We start from the raw sequence: 7,189 nt of genomic DNA, 5'->3' as shown, positions 1-7,189 counted from the left end.
ATGTACATCTTAAGTGTGGGGGGGTATTTATTTCATTATCAGAAAAATCCTTGAATGACTACCTTGTCCTCTTGAAAAGCTTTCATATCATATTTAGGATAAATTTTAATTGACTTATGATTTTGATTGATATATCTTGAATTAATACATAGGGATTTGTGCATGGATTGTTTAAACTTTAAGACATTAGAGAATCAAGCATGATGAGTTGATTTTTAAGAATTTAAAATTATAAGTTGTTTCCCCAAGTCTAGGTATTACTTTGAATTGGAATTCACAAGTCTTAGCATCAAAAAGCCATAATTTTTGTGAGATTTTTGAGCCTTTTGAGCATCTATTAATTCTTTCATGCTCACTTTTATTATTGCTTTGAGTACGTCAGTATTGAACTGTTATTCTAGAACTTGCTTGATTATGCATGTTGAGACCATACCATTTGATTTGATATGTCAAAATGATTAAGGCATTTAGGATTAACCCACTCATGCCATGAAAGGCCTACCTTCACGATTAACCCCTAGTAAACCCCCTTGAGCCTAACAAGCCATTTCTTGTATTACCCTTAATATTAACCTTTAACCCATTATTGTTGAAATCCCCTAAATTAATCCCTATTTTTGTCGAGAATTGAGTTGAATGGATTGCTTAGCTATGTTTTGTTCTTAATAGTTGGTCTATATTATTTAACTTGTTCTTAAAAAAAAACTATGTATACATATCTGTAATTTCATATTCTGAGAAGAAGCTCTATTGTACACAAGTAACGATTAACTCTTTTTCAAGTTAGGTAGTTTTTCAATTCAATCTTGATTCTAACATTTTCTTTCAGCTTGTGACCACACCCCCTAACCAAGCCTCAGTACAACCCTGTAAAGACTTTTTGATTGATGTGTCATCTTAAATTATAGTGGTGGAGATTTGATTTTCATGCAAGCCTATGGTAATGATTTTCATTATTGACTATTGAGTGCTTCATTTATTGTCCTTAAACACCTCGAGTGATTTGAGTGAATCTTTAGTGAGGATGTGAAACTCTGTGATATTCTGAATCAAAGGTAATTACTTAAATGAGGGGAGACACCTATGTTTGCATGATTAAATACTCAACTTGGAATGCTTGAAACTTTTTTGTTCTTTTAGTTGAATTCTCAGTGGATGATTGCTTATGGATTAATGTGAGATATTATCGATAGAAATTATAAGTTGGGAAGAATTTATTTTGATTATGAGTTGAGAATTTTGCTTGAGGAAAAGCAAATGCTTAAGTGTGGGGGTATTTGATAAACCATATATAAACCCGTTTATATAGGGGGTAATGTAACAGCCCATTTTTAGGGTTAATCGGAACAGTGGTTTCGGGGCCACCAAATCCGACTAGTAGGTTTGTAAATATTATATTTAATATTTACAAGCTAATTGTGATTTAAAAAAAAATATTTTTGATATTGTGATTTTTGTTTTATAAGCGATTTATTAAGTTCAAGTGGTATGACCCTAAGGCCAAGTGGGTTTAGAAAATGAGGTATCGGGACCTTGTTTCTATAAACCGAGTCAAAAATATTTTTATAAATATTTACGTAGTGGCAATAAGATGGTATTAAAGTTTCGTTGCAAAATTTTATCGTTTCGATAGTTAATTAAGCAAAAAGGACTAAATTGCGTAAAGTGCAAAAGTTCTATTCTATAAGCTAAAGGTATTAAATAGATATAGAACTTAAAAGTTAAAGCCCTTGTTTGGTAATTAGCCCATTAAAGAGATAGTGGGATATGATGGCTTGGCATTTGGTGTAATAAATAAAGTGTATAAAGGTTAATATTGTAAATTGGTTAATAATAATAAAATAAATAAAATAAAAGAATCAAGGTGTCATCTTTTTCATTCTCTTTTTACCAGCCGAATATGAAGCTTGAGAAGCCATGGAAGAAGCTTCCAACTTTCAGCTAATGCATGGTAGGCATTTCTAGTCTCGTTTTTAATTATTTTTATATTTTCGGGATCGTTGTTGCTTAATCTATCTAATGAGGGGGCTATTTTGCAAAACCATTGAATAGTTTGATATTTTCCATTGATGAGTATAATAGGGTTTTAAAGTTTAATGGAAGAATATGAGTCATTGTTGATAGTTAAACACTTTTTGTTAAGTGAATTTTTGTGAAATTGACAATTAAGGGCTAAATTGATAAATGTGAAAACTTTGTGGTTAAAATGTCAAATAAATGAAATGTGTGGGCTGCTAGAGACACTAGTGATAATCTTCTATAGTAGAATTTTACTCAATTTCATGAATTTGCATTTTTATGATATAGGGACTAAATTGTAAAGAAGTTGAAATATTAGGGGCAAAACTAGAATTTTTCCATAAAGTGAATTATGGACTGTTTTGATACCATGAACATTTGGCTAAGCTTAATTATGGTTAAAATGGTTAATTTGCATGTTTTGAGCTCAGGGACTAAAATGAATAAAAGTAAAACTTTAGGGGTAATTTTGTAAAAATGACAAAAATGACCAAATTGTATGAAATGAGGTGTTTTACTGTCTAAATTAATATATTGAATGAAATTGTTAATTTAGATCAAGATCGGGTGGAAAATCGAGGAAAATGAGAAAACTACCAAAATACCCCTAAACTTTGGTATCTCTACAATTTAGCCAGGTAAGTTCGTATGCAATAAACATTGTTAAATTTATGTTTCTAATGCTTTGATATTGTATAAATTGTATATACGTGAATATTTTAATGTCTGACGACATATCGACAAAATGTGGCACTTAGTGTGCGGGGCAATCAAATATGGTACTCAGTGTACGAAATATTGAGAATGGCACTTAATGTGCAAGATATTGAGAATGACACTTAGTGTACAAAATATTGAATGATTAAATAGAGCAAAGTGAATAGGTATACATGCTATATTATATGAATTGTTTATGAGACGACTTTATAATGGTGTTATATCCGGGCTAAGTCCCGAAGGCATTCGTGTTGGTGTTATATCCAGGCTAAGTCCTGAAGGCATTCATGCTGGTGTTATACCCGGGCTAAGTCCCGAAGGCATTCGTGCTGGTGTTCTATCCGGGCTAAGTCCCGAAGGCATTCGTGCTGGTGTTATATCCGGGCTAAGCCCCGAAGGCATTCGTGCTGGTGTTATATCCGGGCTAAAGTCCCGCAGGCTTTGTGCTGGTATTATATCCGGGCTTAAAGTCCCGCATGCTTTGTGGTGGTGATTGGATTTGGGTTTTAAACCTAGCAGACTTAATGCCGATGATTCGAGTAAGATTATGATTTCGAATGTTCGTAGTAAACTACCATTGAATATGTTCAATGCATTAAGTTGGTCAGGTATGTATTATATACTTTTATATGTTAGATTGATTGGAATTGAATCATGAATGCGAAATGAGAAGTATATGTGAAAATCTCATATGTGTATGTGTGTATTCGGTTATGGTGAAAGGTTACATGAGATTGATTTGGTGATATACATGTTAAATAATATGAATGCAAAGAATGTGTAATAAATCTGCTTGGGACAGCAGCAGTAACGTGATTTTGTAAAATCACCATAAATTGTGGGAGTTGAGTTAGAGGCTGAATAAATTATTTCATGAAATCTTAATGAGTCTAGTTTCTTATAAAAGAAACCGTGTAAGCAAAAAAATTGTCAATAATGAGATATTTGAAGTGGCATGGAACAGAGTCAAAATGACTTCAAGGTCCCCTGTTCTGTTTTCAGAAAATCATTATAAATGGTACAAAAATAGTTATAAGATAAAATTTATATTCTTAGACTCCTTAATGAGTCTAGTTTCAAATGAAATAAACGATAACATATTTTGAATTCTGTATAATGAGAAATTTGATTCGTAGTGATAAGTGGTCAGAATAGTCAAACAGTGAAACAGGGGAAAACTTCAAGAAAAATCTGGTATTGATTGGTCAAACCAAAAATTATGAAAATTTTATGGATAGAAGATATATGAGTCTATTTTTAGGGAAAATTAACGGCACTTGATTTGGAGTTTCTTTTCTCCAGTTATAAATAATTTAGTGACTGTTGCTCAGGAAGACAGCTTGTAGTGAATTTGTGATTTTATTGCAAACATGGTTAAAACTGGTTAATGAGATGCTTTTCGAGTTCTTATGATCTTATTTTTGATTTCAATATTTGGTTTTAATTCAGTTCAGATTCAAGTGAGGTGAATTTGCTACATATGCATTATGTTCATGGATACTTGGCCAAAATGGAAATTATCTAGGAATGATTTCTTGAAAATTTGAATAATCGATCTATAAGTAAATTAATTGTTTGCATTGCTTAAAACTTACTAAGTATTGAAGCTTACTCCGTGTTGTCTTTTCCATTTCTTATAGGTTTATACTTTAGCTCGAGTTGGAAGGGCCGGAGATATCATCACACTATCGAGTCATTATGTGAGTTGAGAAGATTGTATATCATCATGGTTTAAGGCATGTATAGGATAGACTATAGGTAGAATGATATTTCGACTTGTATACATTATAGCCATGCGAAGATGGCTTGCTCATTTTGTTTAGAGAAGCCTTATAATTGAACTAATGTGGTGAAATGTTTTAGCTATAACTTGATAGTATTTAAATTGTTATTAGATATTCGGTTATGTTTTGATAGTGAGTCATTTTGGAAATTTATAAGAGCTCCTATGGAAAATCAATGAGACATGTTTACATTGTTGATAATTTATATCTGGTAAGTATCTTTGACCTTATAGAAGTTTTGTTCAGTCAAGTAATACCTCATAACCTTATTCCGGCGACGGATACGGGTTAGGAGTGGTACAGGTAAGGAATTACTCCAAGGAAGCCAATTGATCCATCTCAGAAGCTGGATTCATTATCAAGACTGAAGATCTCTCCTCAATTTCCCTTCAGGAGTTTTGGGTTTTCTTTATGTTTTGTACTCTTTATTCTCTTGAGATGTTTTCTTATTTAGTTATGAACTAAAACCCCTAAATACCTAAGGGGAATGAAACCTAAGATGAATCTTATTATTATTTTCTGAATCATATGATAAATATTTAACTTGTTCTTAATTATGTGTTCTTAATTCTTATTTTGATATCCCAGGATAGTGATTCAAGACATGCTCTTATTCAAAGGAGGAATAGACCCTGTCTAAGAGTAAATTTGTCATAATTAAGCGGAGTTGATTGCGCGCCTAGACAGAGGGTGACAAGATTTTGCCGGATTAGAGTGAAACCTAATAAGGGGATCCATAGATCGAGTTAATGCAACCCTAGAGTGTTAATTAGAGAAAAGTCTCGGTTATTTAATCTAAGGATTAGACATTATTAGTCTTGAATAGGGATAATAACATAACTTAGGGATCTTTACGGAACAAGTTGAATGAATAAAGCATCCGATTCGGAGCCAGAATAACAAGTAAAGTCTAGGTGGATTTTTCCTTAAGTATTGTCCTAAGTCAATCGATTTTTCCCAAAATCAATTCCCCAATTCTTTTCTCTTTGCGTTCTTAGTTTAGATAATTAGTTAGTTAAAACAGAAACCTCTTTATTCTTAGGCTAGATAATAAAAAGACAGTCATTACTAGTACTCTTAGTTCCTTTGGGTTCGACAATCCGGTCTTGCTAAAACTATACTACTGTTCCATAGGTACACTTGCCTACATCGCGATAATAGTTAGTTCAAGAACGAGTAATTATAAATTTTTAAAACCTATACGAAATCACGCGATCAAGTTTTTTGGCGCCGTTGCCGGGGAGCTAAGATATTAGGAACGGTCAATTTTTATTACTTTAGCCATTTATTTTTCTTGCAATTTAATTTAATTTGATTATTATTATTTATTAACCTACTCTTTCTTTCTCTTGGCAGGTTTTTATAGTTTATGACTAGAAGAAACCCGTCAGGACCATTACTTTTTAACGAAGAAATCGATCGTACAGTTCATAGAAACCAAAGAGAAATAAGGCATAGCTTAAGATACACAAAGAACGAGCAAGAAGACGATTCTCAACCCCCAACCAAAGAGATGGCAGAAAACCAAGGCAATCAGCTACCTCCTGCAATTGCTGTTAATCAAAATCCTGCTCCACGCACTATGTATGATTATGCTAAACCTTCTTTAACAGAAATTGAATCAAGCATAGTTAGACCTACTGTAGCTGCAAATACTTTCGAATTAAAACCTAACACTAGTAAAATGATACAACAATTTGTTCAGTTTGATAGTTTGCAGGATGAGGATCCCAACGCTCATTTAGCCAACTTCTTAGAACTATGCGATACATTTAAAATTAATGGCGTTTCTGATGATGCCATACGTCTTCAGTTGTTTCCCTTTTCATTGAGGAACAAAGCTAAACAGTGGTTGAACTCGTTACCACGAGGGTCAATTACTACTTGGGAACAAATGACTGAGAGATTTTTACTAAAATATTTTTCGCCGGCTAAAACGGCTAAATTACGTAATGATATCTCTTTTTTTGTGCAGATGGACTTAGAAACACTCTATGATGCATGAGAGAGATACAAGGACCTTCTGAGAAGGTGCCCTCACCATGGGTTACCACTTTGGCTCCAAGTTCAAACATTTCACAATGGTCTGAATCCTTCGACTCGGCAAATGGTTGACGCAGCGGCGGGCGGAACCATCAACAATAAAACACCAGAAGATGCTTATGAGTTTATAGAGGAGATGTCACTGAATAACTATCAGTGGCAAGTCATGAGGACAAAGCCAACAAAAAAAGCCAGCATTTATAATGTCGATTCGGTCACCATGCTCTCTATTCAGGTAGAACTCTTAAATAAAAAGATTGATGGTTTTCTTAGTTCTTCACAGGTTCACCCAGTAATGCAGTACGAAGCAAGTAGCTGTGGAACAAACCATTCGAAATACCAACCTTATGGCCACAGCATGGATAATGAGCAATTAAACTACATGGGTAATAATCCTCGACCTCAAAACAATCCATATAGTAACACTTATAATGCAGGTTGGAGGAACCACCCCAATTTCTCGTAGGCCGGTCAAGGAAATCAAAGACCACAACATCCTCCAGGCTACCAACAACCACCCTACCAATAGGAAAAGAAGCCAAACCTTGAAGAGATGCTCTCAAAGTTCATATCAGTGTCAGAAACCCATTTTCAGAACACCGAGACAGCACTTAAGAATCAACAAG

General features: G+C 33.7%; 1 non-coding gene across 1 annotated transcript; it reads right to left on the bottom strand.

The window, feature by feature from the left end:
* Window positions 1–6,462: 6,462 nt before the first annotated feature.
* LOC121211896 (small nucleolar RNA R71) lies at window positions 6,463–6,569 on the bottom strand. The gene has a single exon (XR_005907113.1). It is a non-coding gene; the product is annotated as a small nucleolar RNA R71 (small nucleolar RNA).
* Between the last annotated feature and the right edge of the window lie 620 nt (window positions 6,570–7,189).

This window comes from Gossypium hirsutum, chromosome A12, assembly GCF_007990345.1.
Source record: "Gossypium hirsutum isolate 1008001.06 chromosome A12, Gossypium_hirsutum_v2.1, whole genome shotgun sequence".
Classification (NCBI taxonomy): domain Eukaryota; kingdom Viridiplantae; phylum Streptophyta; class Magnoliopsida; order Malvales; family Malvaceae; genus Gossypium; species Gossypium hirsutum.
This window is presented reverse-complemented; position numbering and strand designations above follow the sequence as displayed.